This window comes from Lonchura striata, chromosome 4A (assembly GCF_050655825.1).
Source record: "Lonchura striata isolate lonStrDom1 chromosome 4A, ASM5065582v1, whole genome shotgun sequence".
NCBI classification, from domain to species: Eukaryota; Metazoa; Chordata; class Aves; order Passeriformes; family Estrildidae; genus Lonchura; species Lonchura striata.
In genome coordinates, this window is record NC_140742.1 from 17,501,350 (window position 1) to 17,518,100 (window position 16,751).

A 16,751-nucleotide genomic window follows, 5' to 3' on the forward strand; every position below is an offset into this window, starting at 1 on the left:
TCAAAGAGCACACCCTGTCTCCCATCCCTGTGGTATTTATCAATACAGCTGCACCATTTTAAGGCCTAGAAGCTTTGAAGAAGTTGGGCTTTTTGGTATCAAATCAGCCATGGTTGTCCCCTCTTAGGCTTTATGGTCATTGAAATATCAGGATTAGCAAGTCTGGTATTTGCTGCAGAACCTGCTGTACATCTTGTTCACTTGTAATTTCACACAATCTTTAGTCCTTGAGAGCAAACAAATACTGTGCTGAAGTTCAGTGCTTCCATACCCTACTCTTACAGTTCACTCTGGTCCAAATCCACTGGAAGCTGAGGGAATCTTTCAATTAATTCCAGCAGATTTTAAAGACACATCTCTTTTTAAGGAGACTTGAGAGGTAAGAGTGCAGAGAAGCAAGGGAGTGGTCAACTTTCCTACATCAAGGTTGTTAACATATAATAGACATCAGTTAAAGGTTTACAGAAGAACAGTGTTTTGTAAGGAAATTACTTCGTCCAGACTAACCTTATTTTGCCCACACTGCATTTAACTGTAGGGCACTGAGGTGTGAATGTGTTTAGGGCAAAGCTGAAACATTTGTTTTTCCATAGTTGGCAGTTGTTTACCACTCTCCTGGATACACAGCTCTCTTCTGCAGTTCTGCACAGACAGGGGCCAAGGTTCAGCAGTTAGAATAATTCTCCTTACAGGTGGTACCTGATCAATCACATCACGGGTGACATGTCACTGCTGACCTCTATATTACATTTCACTGTGGTAAGCTGTTCCTTTTCTCCCCCTTCCTTGCAGGCCTTTTCTTCACCCCAGGAACCACGCTGCACTTGAGTTACAATCCATTAGAGGCGCATCCCAGACTAACAAACTTTAAAAACTTTTCACACACAGCAGCATGAAAAATCTTAGATGAGCTGGGGCTGTGTTACAGTGTAAATCACAGTAGAGACAGGACATGAAGTTGGCTTTGCAGAGGTTTCTATATCAATTACTTCCCTCCCAGAAGTTATGTGGTCATCAAAGTTTTATTGTGTAGAATTGGTAAAATAATACGCTTGTGTGGAAAGACACAGCAGTTACTTAGTGAAGGCCAGAGGAATAAGGAGTGTGTAACTGTTCCTGTGTGTTTTGAGAATAGAATTTTTCTAGTAATTCCACGCATGTTAAGTTTGATGGTGGTAATTCTGGTGTTCTCAATCTGTGAATAGCTGTTCTTGCCATCTTGGTGAATAATAGTAGTTCATGCCTCAATCTCTCATCTGTCTGATTCTGTTTCCCTTCAGAAATTGTAGTTGCTTTCCAGCTGTAGCCAACACAGGACCCAAGGGCGCCTTCCAGGCCTTGTTACAGCTCAGGGCTGGATGTAGCAGCAACACCAAATCCTCTGCATATGACTTAAAGATGGCCATGGCCACCCTGAAGGTGCTGGGTGCTAAAACCAGGTGGTGAAACAGCAGCCAAAGCTGCAGGACTGCATGTCCGAGCTCACTGTACATGTGGGCAGCAAGACAGGGCCTCTGCAAGTGCAGACTGAGCTCCCAGCCTGGCTTTGGAACAACCACTCAACCTTCTGGTACCTTGGTGCTTTTTCCACACATTTCTTGTGATTTTGACAAAGCTTTGAAATCTTTTGGTCTTGTTTTGATCTGTACTCCCAAACATGTGGTGTTGGTTTGCTTACTTCCTTTTATTCAATGAGTATCTGTCAAACTCACCTGGAAGTTTCCAAGGCCAGGTTGGATGGAGCTTGGAGCAACCTGGGATGGTGGAAGGTGTCTCTGCCCAAGGCAGGGGGTGGAATGAGGTGAGCTTTAAGGTCCCTTCCAACCCAAACCATTCTGAGATCCTGATTTTGGCTTCTATGACAAGAAATACACTCTCTCTTTTCAGAAATTCCTGTTCCTTTCTCCTGCTCACATTCCTGGCAAACATCCTCAGCTCCTCTTCTTAGGTTTTTTTACTGTTTCTTTGTATTACTGTCTGTTTACTGTAGGGCCATTATTTTGCCCAATAATGTATTTTATAGACAAAGAACCCCTCACTTTGGTGGGGACGTTCTGTCTGGCCCCAAGAGCTAAATGCCACTTCTGAGTCCTGCTAACACTTTATTTTTATGTGCAAGAAGAAAAGCTCTGTTAAACTGGCCCGAGATCAGAGATGCACGGAAATTAATTCAGGGCCCTGTGCAGTGTGCTGAGTGGATGCTGAGTAGAGCTGTGGTGTGTCTGTACAGGAGGGATAATATCAGCAACTTCCTGAGCTCCAGCTGCTGCGGACAAAGGGCGCCAGAGTTACAGCCATTCCTGGAGGGAGGAACTTTAAGATGGAGGAATTTTAAAGAATGTGAAGGACAACCTCAAAAAATTGTAGGTGGAGCAACTCTAGGTTTTCCTGAGCCTGAGATTTATTCTACTACTTTGAATTAGTTGCCGTTGTAGCGCTTATCTTTTGTGCTTTTTAGCACAACCACCGTGACCTTTGTGTGATTGCATGAATTGGCCCGAGCACGCTGGAACAGTTATTAGGAACCCCTTTCTTGTGTTGTTTCCTGAATTCCCACATTGTGGCGTGATGTGTGTATGGAAACTGCTCGCTTCCTCCGCTGGCAGCCGTTCAGATGTGTGCTGGAGCTCCTGAGCACCGGGCTGGCCGGGGAGCTGGGTGAAGGGAGGATACAGGGGGAGAGTGGTTTAAGGAAGAGAGTTTGCATTTCATGCAGCTTTGTTCTTTTGCAGTCCCGATAAGGCTGGTATCTCCAGTTGTGTGGGTTGAACACGAGCAGTGCTCCTGGAATAGGCAGCAGAGGAGCGAGGTTAACACGCCTCGGGCAAGGCTCGCTGCTCCCCAGTGCCTGCATGAAGCAATGGTTGTGCTTTCCTGATGACTCTGCCTCCTCTCTCTTTACTCCCATTTTTTCTTTGAGCATGTGGGAGGGAGACAGGATGTGTGACTGAAGCACAGTTTATAACTCTTTCCCTCGCTCTAGCTGTGCTTATTTCCCTTACAACGCTGCCCCACAGCATCCAGCAAATGTTGCCTTCAGTAGCTGCTTCTCCACTGCCTGTTTTTTTTTCCTTTGACGTTTCAAATTGTAAGGTTATGGGATGTTAATGAGCTGTTTACATGTGTTTCTGCATTTCTTCCATTAAAACATTCCAGTGAATGAATGTTGGTTATGAGGTGGGGGGGAAATAGATATTTATAGATGCTGCATTTGGGATTTCTGTAAGTTGACTTCCTGAATTTTTGTGCAAGTCTTTCTTTTCAGCGTTAACATTTGGGAATGTCAGAAAGGATTTATTTCCTCAGCGTGATTAAAAGGTAAATGGCTGAATCATGCCATCTCTCCTCACATGAAGGCCAAATTTCACAGTGCAAGGATTTGACATGTGGCCAGTTTTTACACTTTCAGGTTTTCTTTTGGAAACTGGTGGCATCTTAGCCTCAAACCTTACCAAATTGGCACTGCTTAGTGGGCTTCATATTTGCATGATCAGGCCTTTATGTATTAAATCAGCTGTGGACACACCGTGACAGCTGCATTCAGTTTTTTGTTCGCTCTTTTTTTTGAAATTACAAGGTAATGACCAGGAGCCAAGTGAAAGCTGTCACTGGGAGATTGTCCTCAGGAGTTCAGGACAGGAATGGCCTCACTGGGGGAGGATTCCAGTGCTCCCTATGCAAAAGCTGGAGGAGGAGGTGGATTGTGAGAAAGGCAGGGTAGGTTGTTTGTACACAAATAAGTCCCTACTGAAGGACCAGTTTGTTATCTCTCGGCCTTGTTTAGGCTGGGGATTTGCCCTGATTACAGGACAGGGTGAGGAGAAGTTGGTGTTGCTTAGCCCATTTCAGAACAAGAGCTTTGCCTCTTTGATGCTAAGACTGGTTCCACTACAGAACTGACTGTGTTACTGCCATTACTAATCCTCCATTAGATCTTCCAAAACAAGACTGCCTTAAGCCTTTCTTTCTAGCAGCATTTTAGGATCCTTTTACAGGCTTTTGAATGGGGTCACATGCACAAAGGTGATGTGTCCATGCTTTGCTGTAAAGGTTGTGGAATGTTTAAAGATAAACTGTTTTAGGAGTTGAAATTCCATACTGTGATTCCAGGCACTAAAGCCTTCAGCAAAAGCCACCTCTGCATGTGGCCACCATCTTTGATCGTGTGATAAAATGCTGAAGCACAGCAAAATCAGAGTAGTATTTGGGGAGAACTGAAGTGTCTTCAGTTTCATCTTTCCACACTGACCATTGTTTCCAGCTGTGGCAGAGTAGTAGAGGTCTGTGAAGGTTTCCTATGAGGATAGCCTAAGCTTTGGAAGATCATGTGATGTACATTTTGGTTTTAAGTAGAACATTATATACAGGGATCTTCTTTAATACCCTGCCCATATGCAGTTAGTCATGATCAGTTCTTGCCTTGCTTCAATTTATTTTCAGCATTTAGCTGGCAAAAAGGGGGGTGAGTCCTGGGCTGGTGTACATTGCTGTAAACCCATTTAAGTCCAGTGGCTTGCAGGTTGGTTTTGGTGGGGCTGACTCCTGTAGGTGCTTCCACAGCTGCCCAGGTGGCTCCTCCTGCAGAGGGACCAGGGCTGTCCTGGGGGCACCGGGCACAGCATCACCAGCCAGGCCAGGGAGGGAATTGCCCTGCTGTGCTGTGCTCTGCACTGGGGTGTTCTCGCCTCGAATGTTTGAGCCGTTTTGGGTACTACAATATAAAAAAGATAGTAAACTTTTAGAAGAGTGTACAAAGGAGGCCATGACGATGGGGAAGGGTCTAGATGCAAACTCTTAGGAGGAGTGGCTGAGGTCACTTGGTGTGTGTGTGTTCAGCCTGAAGGAGACCTCACTGTGGTCTTCAACATCCTCCCAGGGGCAGTGGAGGGGCAGCTCCGATCTCTCTCTGTGAGCAGGGATGGGAGCCAAGGGAACGGCTGGAGCTGTGTCAGGAGAGGTTCAGATTGGGTATTTGGCAAAGGATCTTGCCCCGGTGGGTGCTGGGGCACTGCCCAGGCTCCCCAGAGAATGGGCACAGCCCCGAGGCTGCCAGAGCTCCGAGAGCGTTCGCACAGCGCTCCCGGCACAGGGTGGGGTTACTGGGGCGCGTGTGCGGGGCCGGGACCCGCGGCCGGTCCGTGTGTCCGTGTGTCCGTGTGTCCGCGCACAATAGCGGCGGCGGGCGGGCGGGCGGAGCGGGGCGGGGGCGGCGCCGCGGGCGGGGCGGGCCCGGGGGCGGCGGCGCTTCCTGCCCGCCCCGGCCCGGCGCGTCCCGCGGGCCGCCCGCGCCCACAGCAGCGGAAGGAGGCGGAGGAGGGAGCCGAGCCCGTGCCGCCCGCTCCGCCGCGCTCCGCGCCGCCCGCCCGCTCCGCTCCGCCGCCGCGCACAGGTAACAGGAGAAGCAGCGAGCGCAGCCGAGCCCGCCCGGGCGCGATGCCGCGGGCCGCCCTTCGCTGCCGGGGCCGCGGGCGCTGCGACTGCCCCGGGCGGCGCTGCCACTGACAGCCGAGCTGCCACCGCCGGGACGCGGACTTTTCCCTCTTTGTGTTTATTCTGCCGCTCTCGAGGTACCGCTATCCTCCTCCCGGCGACCGCGGGCAGGTCCTGGCTGACTCTGGGATTTTTTTTTTTTTAACCCCCCTTCCAGCTCGATTGGCTGTTCTGAAAGTATATTTATTTTTAATAAAAGAAAAGGTCGAGCCACAAATCCAGTTCGTATCACATTCCCCGTTCTGTGGAGTCCGGTTTATTTCTGCGGTTAAAAAAAGTTTACTCCCCCCTCCTCCAGTTTTATTGACACTGGGGATGAAGAAGGATTTGCAAATGAAAGCGCCTTGAAATACAGCATCTTTTGGAGAGAGCTCTGCGGTTCTCCAGCCCATTAAATCTCGAATTCCACCCTTTGCCCCTGCTGAATCCACTGTTCTGCCCTTTACTCTTTGGGGTAAAAAACCAAACAACAACTACAAAAACCCGAGGGGAAAAAGAATACCTTTGGCAGCAGGGAAGCTTTGTGTGACTGACCCAACGAGCTACAAGTGTCCAGTTTCTGAAAAGAAGAAAACCCTTTTGTCTTCACCAGATCAGTAGGTAAGAGATGTGCTCATGCTGCAAGGGACTCTGCATTCTTTCTCCAGCCTTTACCTGGGAGTTAGACTGGCTCTCTTCTCTGTCAGCTTTTGTCCATCACTTCTGTTTTCTGTAAAGTTTGCTTTTCATCTTGCGAAATTCTTGCAAAAAAAACCAACCAACCAATCAAACAAAAAAACCCAACAAACCGAAAACCAAAATATGCTCATCCAGCTATTTCACCAATGCTAGTAAATTGCCAAAATGAATAGTGATGTGCTTGTGTGTAACTGGATTTAGTAAAACTTATGGAAGTCGCTGAAGTGGGTTTGTGTCAGACTGTGTTTGAAAGCAGCCGTTTCTTGTGGTGTTCTTTTCTTTTGAGAAAATAATTGCAGTCATTGTGCTTGTAATCCACGTGTTGAGATTGTCTTTGCTGGTCGTGCTGCACAGAGGAGCATCTATGTGCATTTATGTATCACACGTGCAAACAGGGCTGCCACGATCGGCTGATTTCTTGTTTCACACTGGAATTTGTTTTACATTAAGTGCTTTACTGCAGTGTCACAAGGTGTAGAAGTGTTGCACCCATAATTAGCAGCCTTAACAAATTATTGAACGTGGTCAGGAGCATGCTTGGCACTGTGCAGAGTGAATATGAAGGGATGTTTTCTTTGTTTTGAGATTTCTTTTTTCCGAAGTAAGACTGAAAACGCGGCAGGGACATGTGCACATAATAACTGGATTGAGGCCCAGTCCCTGTGCAGGGAAACATATTTTTCAGAATACTCCTTTCTGTAGGGGCCAAGTGCTGAGTGTGTCCTGGTTTACAAGTGATAATACCACAGTGAATGTCTCATTTTCCTTCTCCCCCAGCTCTGTACCTACATTCCTCCTTGTTTGATACCAGGCATTTCTGCAAGGGAAGGACCTGTGGAATTTTGTGTGGCTCCTAGTGGGACTCCTTGTGTCAGGGAAGATTGTATTGTTCCCTGTGGAATCACACAGCATCCCCCAGCAGGAGGAACTGCCTGTTCATGTGGTGAAACCAGCCTTGACATTGAGCTCTTCCCCACTGTGTGGGTTTTTCCTGTGGATGGTACAGGAAATGCTGTATATTGGTCTGTCCTGCTCCCTGTTCCTCTTTCTTTTTTAAGTTTTTTTTTTTCCCCCTTCCTCTTCCCTGGAGGGATTTCTGTGGGAAAAGAAAGTGGAATAGGTGGGGCAGCAAGTCAGCGTGCTGTGAGCTGCTGGACCCTCGGAGACCTGGGGGTGCCTCAGTCTCTGCTGAGGTGCAGCAGCCAGTGGGGCACCTCGTGAGGGGACTGGGGCAAGTGACTGACCAGGATCCATCCTGGGGCAGAGGACAGGGTCTTGGTTTGGGCTGCTGTCTAACATTTTTCTGCTTGACTGTTTCAAAGCACTGAACCTTTTCTACCACGTCAGGGTGGGACCACAAGAACAGTGTTCTCGAGCTTTCCCTATGCCCTCATGCTGCTCCCATGTGAGCAATGGGCAGCAGCATCACATCAGTTTTTCAGGGCTGCTGTGAAAACATGAACCCTACCATCAGGCCCATGACCCTGTTAAATCTCTGGGTCAGACTTTCACCAGGGTTACCTCAGTGACTGCTCCTCGAGGGAGCAGGGTCATGAGCTGACCCTGGAAAAATTTGTGCCATAGTTGAAGATGCAGGTTCATCTGGGACACCTGGTCTTCCTCTCTTTTACTTTCAGGACACTTATTTGCAACATAACCCCATCCTTCAAAGATTCCTGGGAGCCACAAAGACAATGTAGAATGATTTATTATTCTTGAGGAAAGACTGGGATTTCCAGATGGAGGGAATGGGGTGCCTGCTCATCCCACAAGCACCTTGCCTTTGGATTCTGGAGGTGTTTTGCAGGCAGTGCTGGCTGCCCTGGGGAGGGGGCTGGAGGCAGAAGGGAACTGGGCAGAGTGGGCCGTGTGACATGGTCTTGGAGTTTGCCATGACACTTGAATTTCAATTGTGCTGGCTGGTTAATGTGCTGATAGCCTGGTTCATCATCCTGCCTGCTCCTGGTGGCACGCAGCATCAGACTGTGCCATGAACATGGGACAATAAAACATTCCCCTTTCCCGAAGCACACTTTGGACTAATGCTGTGTAGCAGAGAATGGCACAGCTGGGCCACAAGGTTTTCATATGCCTGTGATACAAATGTATAAAAATTCTCTGCGGCCTCTAATACAGCTCAAAGGGCAGCTGATTTAGACGTGCCTGAGTGTTGAGGTCAGGAGATCACATTCCATAGGTTACTAGATGAAAGTGCTTCGAGAGGGTATAGCATAAATATTTGATTCATGTAGAAGGGATTGGTGCAAATCCTTTTGTTCCTTCCCCGAAGATATTCTGGAGGAAAAGCACTGTTAGGGAAGAAAACCAAACCCACTGAACAATAGAAAACTTGTAACTTCTTTGTACTAGAGGAAGTTGGATGGTAACATAGTGTATTATTGCTGAATTCCACTAAAATTCTTCTCGAGGGATACACCGTCTTGGAGAACTCTGAAGGGAACTAATGTTTTTAAGTGTAAAATGACTCATAATGCATGGGCTCTTGAGGTTGGGTTTAACATTGTATGCAAACATTGCCAGCTGGTGGGGATCTTTTGGGATAAATAAGAACTGTATTTGCACAAGAAGGCTTGAATGATGCATTTCAGATGCATCCTGATTAGCATAAGCCATTCACTTTGCAAAAGAATAGCCAGAATCCCAGAAGTGGAGATAATTTAATAGTTCTCTTGTTCTCTGTAGTCTGTCTTGCATCAGCAGACTGACCAATCTTTTTGTTTATTTAGAAATAAGGTTGCATTGCTTTGCTGCTACATTTTCCTAACCATGACAGTGAAATTGAGAATTTGCAACCCCTGAGTTCTCAGAGCATAAATGCTTCTCCCACTTCTAGCCCTTCCTTTTGTTTCCACTGGAGTGTAATGTGATTTATATTTTTTTGTGGTTATTTTGATAGAACAACTTGCACCATTTAATTCTTCCTAGGGCTTAGCACAATGATACGTTGCTCCATGGCTGGGGCACACTGTCACTGCAATGAGCAAACTGCTCAAGGAAAATTTGAGCTCGTTAAAGCTTCATTTTCTTAATGTGAAGTAAAATATGAGTTTGGTTTAGATTGTTGTATTAATGTATACACAGGAACAGGTCTTCAATTTTAGAATTCTCAACAGTCCAAGATTATGTTAATGTATGAATACTTCTGGCAGTGAAAGAATTTGTCTGTTTATACCCCTTGTGGGGAAGAACTCCTTGTGCACTTTTTGTTTCATTCTTACTAGTGGCTTTTAAAGAGCTGCAGAGCTCTGACCTGCAGGGAAGCCAAAACCCAGTATAATAAAGTTCTTACAAGTTCAGAGTATGCATTAAACTAAAACCTGGCTCCAAACACCTGCAAATGATGAGATTCTCTGTTTGGTGCAGAATATGATGTGTGCTGGGTTCTGTTGTGAATTAAAAAAAAAAAATGATGACCTTGTTCTTGGCAAAAGGTTCTTGGATTAATGGATGTTCCCACTTTAGACTGAAGTGTAAATACTTTCAGAATAAAGTAAGATGCCTGTTTCCCCTATCTGGCTGTTGTTGCACATTCCCACATTTCAGGGTATTTTCAGACACTCACTTTTGAAGAAGTCCTCTCAAAGGGTTCCTAATCAAAGCAGCCTTATGGATTCTTTTCCCTTCTTGCTGTTGTGGACAATATAGGGGGAGTGGAATGTCCTTGGTTGCCAATGTTTGCTGCTAGGTATCCCCCTTCCATGGAGACCAAGTGTTTATAAAAGTGTGGGAACAGCCATTCTTGGGGATTGGCAATAAGGTCCAGGCTCTCTTTCTCCTCTTCTGTCCACTGAAATACAAGAGAGGACTTGGTTCCTCATAGAAGTGTTCCAAACTGCCTGTTGCTGGGGTTATACACTTGCAGGAAGCACTAGAGGATTTGTCAAAGTGATTTAGTCCATTGTGTTGAATCTGGGCCACAACCTATTTCTCTAAGCTCTTTCCTTTTAGGAATTCTCTGCTTTTCTTACTTTCTGATGAGTAGGTACTTTCTAGGTTAGGCTTCTACATACCCTGGTGCCTGATCTTCTCTCTGCACGTGCCCCATATGTGGCAGCAGCATCATGTTGTAGACTTAAATAATTTTGGAGAGGTCTTTGGTCTTTTATGAAAGTGCAGGCACCTACCTGCCCTGTGAGTCCAGTTTGGCTGGAGGAGTTGTTAAACCCTTTTATACAGGAGAGAGTGTATTCCCAAGCAGCTCTGGAATGCAGTGCTAGCCACAGGAAGAACTTCATGCTGCATGCAGCCTCCATGGCCATACCTTCAGCCATTCCAAAAGCATTTGGCCCATGCTTTGGACAGATCTGATACTGGAACTGTGTCCATGTGAGAGTAATGGGCTGTGTGGAGAACTCTAAAGTCAGCAGATATCCAAATCTTACATATTACCTGGCTCTCCAGAGTAGCCTTGAGATGTTGTCTTCAGGACAGGAAAAAGATCCAACAACTTTGGGGAAAAATCGTGTGAAGTTCCTCCTAGGAGCAATGAATTTTGAAATACGCAATATAATCTTTTCTTACTTGCCTACTATGCCTGTAAGTGGAAGGAGTTCTTTGTGGTTGATGGAATTTGTGTTTACATGGACACTTGGATGTAATTTTTAAAGTAAGAATAGATTTAAAACATACCTGTGTATAAATGGCCATTCAGGGCAAACCAGACATTTGATGTCAGCAGGAGCTCGGTGCATGAGGAATGAATAGGAATAGGGAATGAAATATGAATTAAAAAAAAAACCCTGAGAACAGAATTCAAAGGCCTGTGGAAACAAACTCCTCAAAGCTTTAAAATCCTGTCTTAGTAGAGTGGAGAGGTTTGTGTGAGGTGCTCAGCTTAGGTGCAGGAAGAACGTGTGTTGGAGGCTCCCCTGGGATGGAGCTGTGGCCGTCCCTCGTGGTGGCTGTTGGATGTGTCATCCCTTGTCCTGGGCAGCTCCCACAGGGCTTGGCTGGCCCTGGAGAAGTGAGGGCTCCCTCCTGTTCCCCATAGCTGAGTGTCTCCTCTGCTCCTGGCAGGCACTCTGCATTCTTGGTTCTGCAGAAGGGCTTCAGAGATAAATGCTGCCATTCAGACTTGCTGCTTTTTCACTTTCTCGTCCTCTCTGAGAATGACTCTTGTCTAGTTTGGTTGTGGCTCAGCTTAAAATAACTTTTTTTTTTTTTTTTAATACTAAATATTTGAAATTCCTTGGGAGTTTGGAGAGGTCTTTGCTCATTTTCCTTGGGCTAAGGCTCATCATCAGTATTGGTCACAGTATAAAACCAGACTTTGTGTAAATGACAAAAAAGTTTGCTGATCCAATAAAATTGGTTTTTAAAGGCTTATTTGTATTAGCAAAGCACTTACAATGTCCAATTATAGACCAAGATGTTGTTGAACACTTCTCATATGAATGTTTATGAATTAAGCCAGTTTAGGATTTTGTTTAATGAATTAATTAGCATTTTTAAGACCTTGTCTGAGAGTTGTGTCACGGTAGTATTTTCTTTAAAATGTTTTGTGTCTCTACACAACTTGTGTTTTGAAAGAATTACTTAATATATTAGGATTATTTACTGTAACCCTCAAGGAAAGTAATTCCATATTTCAGTGACTTTGTTCCCATCAGGGTTTGGTGGACTTTTCCTGCTGTTCTAATTTGGGTGGTTCTGTGTTCAGCTGAAACAAATTTGATTGCTTCATACTGGGGCTAGCCTGTCTTGTTCTGGGGCTTGGGAAAATATATCTTCCTTGTTTTCCCATTGTCTTTCTGAAAAGAAACAAAGCTGAAACCTCCTTTGTATTTTTGGAGACCCAGAACTTAAAACCAGTGTGAGATGGCATCCCTGCCTGTGCTGGGGGGTTGGAACGAGATGGGTTTTAATGTTCCTTCCAAGCCAAATCAGTCTGGGATCCTGGGATAACCTGTGGAGGTGCACAAGGAGGTGGTAATCTGGATTTTTCTGGAGTCATCACAGCTGAGTGCTGATATTTGTGTTGGGTAAAAAGAAAATTGGAACACTTTTTACTGTAAATTATGAAGGTTGAAGAGACCAAGAGCCATTACGTAGCCTGTTCCACCCTTCCTTTGGGTAAGATCGGGGATCTGTGGAGAGCAGGCAGAAAAGAGCACTCCAAAGTTACATGAGAAAGAGCAGCTTTTGCTCTTGTCCAGTTGGGATTGGGTGTGGAGCACTTAGATCTTCTTTAGAAAAGAAGAACTTATGAAAAAAGCTTAGCACCGCTGGGGAGAAGAGTGGATTTAGCATGTGTTGAAAGCCCAGTGGATTTCTGATTTGGGGGAGCAGGGATGGCAACAGAAACTGTGCGTGGGACACTGCTGCCCATCCCCTGCTGCTCAGGGGGTTTGAAGGAAGCTTCCATGGAGCAGTCTCAAAAGGCTGGGATGGAGGTCAGGACCCAGGAGGTGCTGGGGCAGGCAAACTGCAGGATGTGCTCCCTTGGGAGACCCAGGACAGCAGCTTTTCCTGCCTGGAGAGGCACTGCATTCCTCAGGCAGGGGACAGCTGAGTGCATTTCCTGCACAAGCCCTGCTGGCATTGACTGAGCTCCGAGGGGGAGCAGGGAACGTTAATCACCTTGGAATTGTGCTCAAGGAGCTGTATGTTACTCTGGTTTCTGTGCACTCAGTGAAATTAATTTTGTTCATTAGACCTCTGAATCTTTAACTATTTTTCTGCAGCTGCTGAGGATCCTTTGCAGGAGTATCTTCTCCAGCTGTAGAAAACACTCAGAGGGTTCTTCTGCCCTCTGCTTGCACAAGTCCTAGGGTGCCAACATCCCTGATCCATTTAGGCTGGATCTGTGCTTGCTGCTCCTGTTACTACAGAAAATCTTCGTAGCAGTGATGAAGTTTCTATTAGCAAGGCAGAAGTCGTTGTGCTGGTGTGGCTTACACAAGGTTTCCTAAGCAATACACCTAAAACAAATTATTTCCCACTGTAACTGCATCTGTTTTAGAGTGGTTGCTGGACTATTCACATTGAAAGAAATCAATTCCCTGAGTGACATAGTTGTGGCAACAAAAAACATCAGTGTGGGCCAGGACTTAGCCAGTCACCACTGTGCTAAAATGAATGGAGTAATATCTTCCTCCCAGTGTGGTGGTGAGGCTCAATTAATCATCTTATAGGTATAATTAAAGGTTTTTTACAAGGTGCACATGGAAAGCCCAGGTGGTTATGATAAAAGAACAACACCAAAACCACTTTTATAACATCCTCGGTGTCTAAAAATGCAGTGGGCTGGATCTTCTGTAGGGTTTTAGTTTAAATTCATGTTTTTAACCCATAGTACCCACTGAGATCTCTTGGTGATGTTGGGCTATCTCAGGACTGCACTGGGTTTGTGCCCTCCCTTGGGCCACAGCATTTCTGGCTGATAACTGGCAATTTATCTGTATTTTAGCTGTTTCTTTTTCTAAAGGAAACAAAAAGCAGACCTGAGACCAAAGGAGGGGCTATTCCTGCCTGTTTTCTGGATTCTGTGGTTAGTCCCTTTAAATTCTGTGAAACAGCATTCTGAAATAAGAAGAGCTCCTCCATATGGGGGCTTAAAATAGTTTAAATTGTGGTATTGCTAGAAAAAGCCAGAAAATTCCATGCTAAAGTTAGACCATAGTGGTTTTCTTCTCTGCATCCTGCTCCACCTACGTTTTTTTATTTGTGTCAACTTATGATATAAATTTTCAGGATGTCACAACTGACATATGAGGAAAAAACTACCTTAAGCTGGCACAAAATGGATACATCTCTTTGAGGATCATATTTCCATTGTTTTCAGGACTGCTTAAGCTTTTAACTTTGAATTTTGACTTTATTTTTAATGTAGATGGTAATTCCAGTCTTTTTTTTTTTTTTTTAATCTCAGCAGCAATTAAAAGAGTCTGATCCTATCTGTAGGGACAAATGATGCACTGTCAACATTTTGCTCCCTTCTGATAATGCACATGAAACTGGTTTGCGTGTTTGAAGATTACATTTTACTCTCACATGGTTTTCATTATCTGAGAGCCCTGAGGAGAGGCCTGGACTAAATCAGGGAAGGAATGGAGAAACCACACAATGCAATGAAACTGGTGCTGAGGCATAGCTGGGATAGTTGTGGGACAGGGGCTGCTGACGACAGAAGCAGGGCGCTGCCTGAGTGCCAGCAGCAGCGAGAAGTGGAGCATTCTCAAAACACAAAACAAAGCTTGATGTTGAATTAAAACTGCAGCTTGGCCTTGCAGCAATTTCCCAGTTCTGCAAGGGTAATGACTGGGAATCGCTGAAGATTGAGGCAGATGAATCTTGCTCGCTCCGTGCTGGGAGGCAGCCCTCTGAAATGAGACCTGGTGTGGCTAAAGCTGCATGAGCTTGAGCTGGTTTTAGCAAGAAAACGTCTAAAAGGTGAGATCTTGGCCTTTCTGGGATTGGTAGCAGAGCTTCCATTGCCTGTGCTGGAATTTGTTTTTCATTAATTACGCAGAAATGGCAGTACCTGCCCCTAAAGGGTTGTGACTCTGCAGATGTGTGAGCAGTGTTAGGTAGTGCTGCATAACAGTTTAAGTAATTGAGTGGTGTGATGTCTTCATGTAGAAGTATTCTCAATAAAACCAGATGGTTTTTCTATTAGACTGGTATGTTCAGAATAAATTGTCCTGCTCCTGTCACTTTTAAAATTTTAGGGAGGAACTTGAAATCCCAAAGCATTCTTTTCAAAATGCTTAAAAGCTGCTACACATTCCTATTTATACTGGGCTTTGTAAGTGTTTATTCTTTTTTTTTTTTTTTCCTTTGTAATATAAAGCCTAAATTATGTTAGTGAAGATTATAGGAACTTCTCTGTGAAGAAATTGATACGTTTTAGTGAGGGCAGCAGTAATTCAAAGGTCAAGTAAGGTCTTGTCAGTTTTTTCCTTTGAGATGTAATTTAGAGGGGATCTTCCCATGTTGGTGTCTTGACTTTATTTATCTCCAGCCAGGCCAAGCAACTTGCTGCTTTTTCTTCAGCCTGCCAGGCTTCCCTGTGCCTGGTCCCAGTGGCACAAGTGTGTGAGGGGCAGGATTAGGGAGAGTCTAATCCCTGCTCAGGTGGACTCAGTTTGGCTGGGAGAGTTGTTAAAACCAGGACCAGTCTTTGGTTGTTCTCCTGGCCTTTCCTTGCTGTAGCACGATGATCTAATACAATGGGTATGCATCTTATTTGCCCCCCTCCGGGTGACATTGTTCTTGTTTTTCGTTAAAAGAAGGAAGTTTTTCTTGTTTGCCCGGTGACTCTGCCCTTCTGGAATGAAGATGAGTAATGCTGGCAGCACTCCATGCACCTGCTGGGTGCCACCCTCGGGATCACCTGAGCCCCGGGCAGCAGATGGAGGCAGGCAGGGCCGGGAGGGTTGAATGGGAGCTGGGGAGGTGTTTATGGTTGGAGTCTGGAACCTCCTCCTGCTTAGGAGCAGGTGCTGAAGCGCTCTCACAACGCTGGGACTTGTTGAGTGCTGCCTTGCAGAGCTGGGTGTTGGTGCCAGAGGTTGGGAACCTTTATTCTTCAGGACTAGCCTGGTGTGAATTCTCTCCTTTCCTCCTCTCCTCCTCCTTGGGTAGGACTGAAAGGATGCAAAGAGCATTCAGTGATAACCTCCACTATTCATTAAGTAATCTGGGACCTCCTTGCCTCTGAGTCCCTGATGCTTCCAGCCACTCCAAAGTGAGCCCTTGTGCAGAACAGCCACGGTTCCAACAACACAGGCTGGGTCAATTCTGCAGGATCAGGGATCAGCCTGCTGGGGTTTGCGTGGGCCATGGAGCAGCGGTGTTTCCATTACCCAGGGGTGACTCAGCATGGGAGTATTGCCCAGGGACCTCACAGCTGGTCCTTTCCACAGTGTTTCCTGTCCCCTCCTCTATTTTAGAGTGCAGGTCTATCTGAAGAAAACCCTGCACCTAAAAACCAGCTAAAAACTTTGTCTACCTGGTAGCATTCCATCCCCTGCTGCCAGCCAGGATGGGCAGTATCACGAGCACATCCTTTAAGAAACCACAGAATTGCTTTACAGAATTTGCTGCTGGAGTTTGAAGTGTGTCACTGGATTGTTTCAGGTGTGAGTGACACAAAACTTAGGAGTAAAACTGAAAGTGCTTAACTGTACTGCAGACCTGACGAGGTGGTGAACCTGTTCCCATCCCACCTGATGTGTAAGCTAATTAGCTCCTTGGCTAAGCAGTAATTCTGGGCAAGTATGCACAGGCTGTCCTCACAGGGACTCTTGCATTCCTCTTGGTTTCACAAGCTAAAGAAAGATGCTTCTCCTTGCTTGTAAGGTTATTATTGCTCCATGCAGGTTAATTGAGCTATAGCATTAGAGCCACTCATCAAACAGTTGTGAGTCACTCACTTGTCTAAGCTTGTTTATTTTTATAATGCTGGAAAATATTTGCATGCTGTACAGAAATGCGCTGCTTTGGTTCCCTACAGCCTGGTGGTATTATCATTTTAAATTCTTCATTAATCTTCCTTCCTCACGAGGGACTGGCAAGGTTCCTGTGCATAATTACATGATGTTTAAGTCAGAAGCCTCAGC

At 45.7% G+C, this 16,751-nt stretch overlaps 1 protein-coding gene across 5 annotated transcripts in view; it reads left to right on the top strand.

Annotated features, from left to right (window-relative positions):
• Positions 1-16,751, top strand: part of AMOT (angiomotin) — a 60,182-nt gene that overhangs the window by 5,794 nt on the left and 37,637 nt on the right. Inside the window, exon 1 of one of the 5 annotated variants that reach the window (XM_021525261.4) lies at positions 5,292-6,090. The exons of 2 other annotated variants lie outside the window; for them this stretch is intronic. The gene's annotated coding sequence lies outside the window, so the exon portion shown is untranslated. 2 more of the 5 variants (XM_085571019.1, XM_085571020.1) reach the window with 2 other exon arrangements.